Source organism: Canis lupus, chromosome 1, assembly GCF_011100685.1.
Source record: "Canis lupus familiaris isolate Mischka breed German Shepherd chromosome 1, alternate assembly UU_Cfam_GSD_1.0, whole genome shotgun sequence".
NCBI lineage: Eukaryota > Metazoa > Chordata > Mammalia > Carnivora > Canidae > Canis > Canis lupus.
Genome location: NC_049222.1, coordinates 60,684,417 through 60,692,641, shown reverse-complemented (window position 1 = coordinate 60,692,641; position 8,225 = coordinate 60,684,417).

Below are 8,225 nucleotides of genomic sequence, written 5' to 3'. Positions count from 1 at the left end.
TGAAGTATGTGCAATCCAGTGGATAAAATGAAAGTCTCCCTACGTACTATAATATCTCTTAAAATTTATCTCAACAAATTAACCATACAATCCAATTATCTGTTTAAATTACATACTAAGCTTTGAGTACAAAAGACTAGTACAAAATGAAGCTACCAATGTTTTTGGTCAATATAAATCACCTACAAATTGTAAAAGAATTTTATTTATTTTTCCTTTACAAAATATTGATCTTTTTAATTATTAGAAATTGTGGTATGTCTACATAAAACACCTATGTGCTAACCCACTAGGCTGCAGTTTTATAGAACTTATTTATTTTAAGAATTTTAAAATCAGTCATGATTTTTAAATTTTAAATATATTAGTATCTCTATAATTAGATGGTTATTCCATTTCTATGATAATTTTATAGTTCTTAACTTTAGAAGACATTCTTAGTTGAAGTTAGTGCTAACCACATCCATCACCTTATCAAGATGCCTGTGTGTAAAAATCAATTATATAGTTTAAGAGGAATTTAGTTGCTTTTTCTAAGAATTCATTTCACATATGATTTCATTTAAAATCGCATTGCAATTAAAATTGCATTGCAGGGGAACCTGGGTGGCTCAGCCAGTTAAACACCTTCTTCGGCTCAGGTAATGATCCCAGGGCAGTGGGATCAAACCCACATCAGGCCCCTGTTCAGTGGGGAGTCTGCTTCACCCTCCCTCTGTCCCTCACCCCTGCTTGTGTTCTCTTTCACTCTCTCTCTCTCAAATAAATAAATAAATAAATAAATAAATAAATAGATAGATAGATAGATAAATAAAATCTTTAAAAAAATTAAAATAAAATTGCAGTGATTCCAAATTTTTCTCAAATGCTTGGGTCACTAAAATAGGTTTAATGTCCAATTAAAAAAATCAGTAATATTTTTCTTCTTATGAATCTTTTTTTTTAAAGATTTAATTTATTTATTCATGAGAGAGAGAGGGAGAGAGAGAGAGAGGCACAGACACAGGCAGAGGGAGAAGCAGGCTCCATGCAGGGAGCCTGACATGGGACTGGATCCTGGGTCTCCAGGACCACACCCTGGGCTGAAGGCAGAGCTAAACCACTGAGCCACTGGGGCTGCCCTTCTTATGAATCTTAATTGTAATTGTTCTGTTGTAAAAGTAAAGAAAAGTGAGCCTAATTTAGTATGATAGACTATACATGAGTAATAGATTTTGATTTACACAGTTAAAATGCTACCTATCACTATTGCAGAAACTAAATAAGTTTATAGAAAGAGAGAAATTCAGCTTTTTAAAACTTGGTGAAAAAATAAAAGTTTAACTTGTTTACAATTTTGGTTTTTGAGTGATTATAGAATGTTAAGTTTGAATAATTATGAGTCATTATACATTTTCCCTAAATACAGTAGGAGTTGGCATGTTTAGGTATTGTATTTTAACAATTAATGGTACAAGTTGTAGAAAATTTTTCCAAACATGAGAATTAGGAAAATTCTACAGCATGTTTTACCATTTTATCTTATGTTAATGCCATCATTTTGTTTAGTATGATGTGTGGTCAGGTCACTATGTAACTTTTCATTCTTTAGTGTTAAAAATCTTTATTTTAGAAACTCATTTCATATCTAGCCTAAATACCTCATCCTTACTGATATAAGCATGATAAAAACACAAAATATCCTGAGAGAGATTGTGTAGTCTTAAATAAAATTACTCTGGTATACATCCATATCTGGTATATATAAATCTAATAGTACATTCAATAATAGTTGTCTAAAATTTGAATGTAATAAAATATACTAACAAATTTGTGAAATGATATTCTAACTCTAAATACTGCTAGTCACATGATATACGCCTGGGCTCTTAAGTCACTCAATACATGTTTCTGAGAGGCTTACCACCAATCATAATCCCACCCCATGTAAATTTTTTCTGGATAACTGGACACATAACCACTGAAGAAACTAAGCAAGAACAAATAATAATTAACTTGGTCTATCATTTATAACTGTACAAATATTAATATATTGTTGATAAGAATATACCATACAACCATTATAATGAAGTGTTAATGGTAGCATTGGGTTGACTAAAATGACAGACACAGACACCACTGTGCTAAATCACATAGCTTTAATGCATTTAAAGAATTCAGAATAAAGTCTGTACTGTCAGTGTCAACAACATTATTTCATATGAGGTAAGCTAAACAACTCTACAGCCCTCTGAGTAAGACCTGAAACCAGGGACTGTGGGGACAATGAAAAAGGAAATTCTTCTCAAAAGCAGAACTAAGGGCTATCTGACTGACTCATCATGTCATTTACCCAATGTAATGGACTGCAATCTTCCCAGTTCTTATCTAGTAGGAATTAGTGTGCTATGAACCAATTTTTGCTGAGTTTTGCATATCCCTCCTTGTTTCTGAGTGAGAGGTTTTACTCTACATGTACCGTTTCTGCTCAACCTCTGTATTGGGGGATTGTGGAGATGAATATTATGCTAGTTTATACTAGTCACTTAGAGGGTTAAACTCAAGACCTATAGATGGATCGAGCACTACATACAGATCCTAGACTTGAGTTGGATGCAGTATTTTAGGAATAGCTTTAAGCAAATTTTCATGTGGCAGTTTCTTGGACTATTTCTTAGGAGAGAACTAATGTATGCTTTATGCCCTATCTTTTGCTATGCCTTAATCCTTATCTTTGGAATATAAATATTAGTCTTGGAGTTCAATCTTTCATGAAGATAAAGGGTATAATAGGAGATAGTGGAGTAGGAAGATTCAGGTGGTTTGGATCTCTGGAAAATTGATGGAACAGATTTTTCATATCAGTCTATTTCCAAATTGTTACCTAAAAGAGAAATATACTTCTATGAGGTTAAGCCAATGTTATTTTTATTCCCACTACTCATATCTAAATCTAATCTTAACTGATAACATCAATCATGTAATAGGAAACAAAGAATTTCACAACTACAATAAAATCAATACCATATAAGCAATATCCACTTAGCACATGCAATTAAATTATAAATAAAAAATAAAAAGTCAATTAAAAAACCCTAGTATGTTAATTTTAATATATGCTTCCTTATAATTTATGAGTAAAAGAAGATGAGAATAGAAAATGAAAAATTAAATGACTGATAATGAGCACTATTATGAAAAATCTGGGATTTACTCAAAGTAGTTCTGAGGGAGTAATTTGTAGAAGGAAATTCACTTATTAAAAAATAAGAAAGATTAAAAATACATTAACTTAGCCTTTAATTCAAGAAGTTAAAGAAAGAATAATTAAATAAACTCAAATTAAATAGAAGTAAAGCATTTATAAAGATATAGAAAAGAAGATAGTAAAACACAGAAAAGTGAAAAATGATCAAGAAAACACAAAGCCATTTCTCTGAAACATACAATATATTTAAAAAACTCTCACTAGTATAATCCTGAAACATTAAAAAATGAATATATAAGCAAATTTAAGATTGAATAATAAGCCATAGTTAAAAAGATTTTTAAATATGGGAAATTATGAGATGTTATTTTAAGGAAATATGAAGTACTAAATTGGCTCTTATTATAAGAAAACCTGTGAAAACAATAACAAAGGAAAAGAATGAAAATACATTCAAATATCTGCCTCTCAAAAGACAACAGGAAAAATGTTTTCAAGATAATTCCAACTATATTAATAATACATGTAACTTTTGGGGATCCCTGGGTGGCGCAGCGGTTTAGCGCCTGCCTTTGGCCCAGGGCGCGATCCTGGAGACCCGGGATCGAATCCCACGTCGGGCTCCCGGTGCACGGAGCCTGCTTCTCCCTCTGCCTGTGTCTCTGCCTCTCTCTCTCTCTCTCTGTGACTATCATATATAAAAAAATAAAAAAAAAAAAAAAAAATACAGGTAACTTTTGGTATGTAACTAATGTCTTTCACACTTCCACAAATGTGCAAAATATTACAATATAGAAATAACCCAGGAGGATCAGTAAATACAAGTTTCTTATAGTGATGGAATGCAATTTATGATATCTTTTAAAAAATTATGAGAACAAAGACATTTCTTTTTAGCTATACTACACATTACATTGCAAACTATATACTTTCATGAGGAAATAGATCATAACATTATGTCTTATCATTTTAGAGAAAAGCTATTTTGAAAGAATGAAGAATAAACTAATTCAATATCTAAAATCTCTAGGATTTTATAGATATTTACAAATAATTTTGTATAGAAGTAGACATTTTGCCAAATGTTGAAAAATTAGTCAACTTTCAAAATTAGTCTTTCTTAAACCCAAAGTTTAACCATGACATTTATAATCATGATGTGTAAGAGGATACCCTTTCTTAAACTAAGCTCCACTAGTTTGCTGTCATGGTTGACTGCCATGTTATTTTTCAAGGATAGGTTTCTTAAGGAAAAGGTTGGTAGGATGTCAGAGGAAGAGTGCAAACATTCTGATTATCTTTCTTAGGACTCCTGGGATAATTCGGAGTTTAGAAAACCAAACTTTTTTTCAGGGAAAATCCAAAAGAGAATTCTGAGTATTATTTTGACCACTCTTAATATAGTCATTTAGGAAGAACACATATATATGTTCTCTTTCATCATTCTTTTTTGTTTATTTCTTTATGATCAATGTCATATTTTTCCACTAAACACCTTCTTTAATGAATTAGATATTAGTCCAGAGAAGAGAGATTTGATGCTGGTAGGAAGACAACTCTTTTGAAGACAATCTTGTATGAAAGATGGTACTTGTTAAATAGTTCAATAGGGAGCCCTTGGTTTTTGCTTCAAGTGGACAGGGACATGAGAGCTTGCTCCTGTGCACAGCAAGATAAACACCTGCAACAAATAAATTGGTGCTATATGAAAATTTAAAAATAACAAAAACACTTAAGTTCACCTTTTAAAATTAATTTAATATGCCTGTCATGTGAAAATACCTCACACAGTTCACATGAACTTTATATGACTGAAAAACTGTCAGAATTTATTGGAAGAAAATGTGTATTGGCAAATAACAGGTTTAGAATAATTACAGCCAAGTGATAATTATACACAATTTTAAAGGTTTTTAAAAATGTTTTTCTAAAGCAGTATTCCATAAACTCAGCTCTCTGTAGTCATCAAGTATATCTCTATTTAGGAAAATAAAATTTGCTTATTTTATAGCAGATAAAGGTTAATATATGAGAAATATCTGGAAATTTATACTTATTTTTGTAACTATTTAACTTTCAGTATTATTCAAAATATATTCCTATCACAGTCTGTATACCTTGGTTGATAAAAGTTAGATTCTTTCCTTGGATATCAAGTTGGATAATTTGCTAGTAAAAAGCCAGTGTATAGTAGTGAGCATCTATGTGCCTCCCACAAGAATTTATTTGAAGTTCAAACTCAAATACATTGTGTTAAAACAGTTTTTCCACATGGCTCTTTTTCATGTATTGATTTTCACATATTAATTTGCAAATCACATTCTAAGATTTAAGTTACACACATAATATATTTTATCATTGATCTTTTTTATTATTATTATTAGTAGTAGTAGTAGTAGTATCATGGTTGTTTTAGGGTAGATTCTAGTGCAGATGCAGGCAGAAAATCTTTCTAAGATATTCAGTGAAACAAATGAAAGTAGCAAATCATAGAGATATGTAAACCCCATCAGTGCTAAGCTAGCAAATAGATACAGCATCATTTTATAAACAATGAGTAACTCTAATATCTAGTCAAATTAAAATCAGATGGGAAAAAGAAATTGTGAATTGACAATTTCTCTACTCAAAGGAGGATGCACTATGATATAAAGTAACCACATGCATTTTTAAGCACCCATTAGTATCATTTTGTTATGAGTCATGAGTCAGAGGACTTGTCAAAACAAAAGAATATGGAAATCACCTCGTATTGTACCCCATTAACAAATTATGAATCAGCATTGGTATCAGGGATAAAAATAAACTATACAATTTTATTTAGCCATATATTCTTCTCCCTGCCCTCTTGCAAAACTGAAGCATGAAGATGAGGGAAGATGAGAGGAGAGTCAAAGAATAAACAATGACTCAACTTTATAGTTGCAGAGCAACTATCAAACATAAATGAATATGCACAGAAAAATATATTCTGATTCACAAAATAAGAACACATGGTGGGGCACTTCACCCTAATTCAATTTTTCACTTAAGTAGCTAGATCACTTAAAACCAGAGACCAAAACAAAAAGAAAGAAAACAAAAACTCAAATGGGCTATGAGTTATAGGGACAGAGTAGGACATAGCAGGCAGACACGCAAAGGAGAAGTGATTTCAGCATTTAGAGGAATAAAATAGAAACAAAGTATACTGAATGCAATGGACTTTAGAAAATAATATTTCTCCTTCTTCATAGAACACTGAATTACAGAAATGACCACTTAAATCTTTAATACACCCCAAAACAATATTAATTTTAAAGAACAAGGTAATGGTGCTAATAGGATCTAGATACATTCTCCTTCATTCAAGTATCATGAAAAATATGCAGGGAATAAAGTACGCAGAAAAATAAGCAAACATATGTTATATAGGGATTGACAGTGATCAGACTATTTAAAGATTTTTAAATTTATTTTGGAGAGAAAGTATGAGTGAGCAAGGTGTAGGAGCAGAGGGAGAGAGAGAGCAGACTCTCCAGGGGGCTCAGAACCTAACTACTTGATCCTAGGACCCCGATATCATGACCTGAGCCAAAATCAAGAGTACGCACTCAATGGACTGAGCCACCCAGTTGTCCCCAAGACCAGGCTTTTTATTTTTATTTTTAAGGATTTTTATTTATTTATTCATGAGAGACACAGAGAGAGGCAGAGAAATAGGCAGAGGGAGAAGCAGGCTCTGTGGGGAGCTTGATGTGGGACTCGATCCCAGAAACCCGGGATCATGACCTGAGCCAAAGGCAGATGCTCAACCACTGAGCCACCCAGGTGCCCCTAGGCTAGACTTTTTAAATTGCATACTTTAAGTAAATATTTCTACATATCAAATTCTTATTCACTCATTTGTTTCATTTGGTTATTTCATTCATGTTTTTAGCATATTCTGGCATAGTGGTAGGATTCAGTGATCATATAAGGAGCAAAATCAGACATAGGCCCTGCTTAAATGTAACTTTACCTCTAGACAAACATACACATGTAAAGAACAACTGAAATAAGTCTATAAAGGAGAAATACTATTCTAGGTGCATGAAAGGGGGGTTTAACCTTTTTTGGAATGAGGAAGCTTCCCTAAGTTTGGGTTTCAAACTGAAAGATAAGGGGAACTTAGTTAAGCAACTGGGGAAGGAAAGAAGATTCCAGACATAAACAAAATTCTGTAGTGGAGGCAGTAAGATATGAAATACATGTGAGATATGAAATAATAGTAAAAAGAGCGATTATAGCAGAAGCATAGTGTGAAAGGGAGCAAATGGTAAAATTTAAATAACAGCTTCAAATCTTAATATAGTATTGAAAACATGAATTCTGAAGTTTTTATGGGCTAGTTTACATAGAAGCATCTTCTTATTGGAAAAACAAAACTTACTTAATTCAAAATTATGGATAAAATATGAAAAAAATTATCTTCAAAAATTAATCAAAGATCTGAAAGATAAATTAGCAGGACAAATAGGAGAGGAAACTCCTGAGATGTAAACAAAGGACTCAAGGTAGAAGTTTCTCTAGATTAAAATAAGATGTGATACTGAAGTGTGCTCGGTGCCAGAAGTAAACCACTATCATCCCCATCCTTCCCAAGAGCACTATGAGAAGACCTGACTTGACACATTAAATAGAGTAGTGTGAAACAAACTTTTATTTTTTAGAGAAGGAGAGAGATCATGAGTTGGCAGGGGAGGGGCAAAGGGAGAAGGAAGGAGAGAATCTCAAGAAGGCTTCACACTAAGCCCCAACATGGAGCTCGATTTCAGGACCCTGAGATCATGACCTGAGCCCAAATCAAGATGTGATAACTTAACTAAAAGCCTAGAGATGTAACAGTTTTAAACTTTCGTGTGTCCCAAAACATAAACTCCATCTATTTTTTTTTTTGGGGGGGGGTAATAATTCTTTATTAGGATTCAGTTTCCAAATAAGGTAAAGCAGCGGCAAGAGGGGTGCGGGGGGGGGGGGTGCGGAGGGGACACCAGGTATGGCTAGCACCTCCATATAT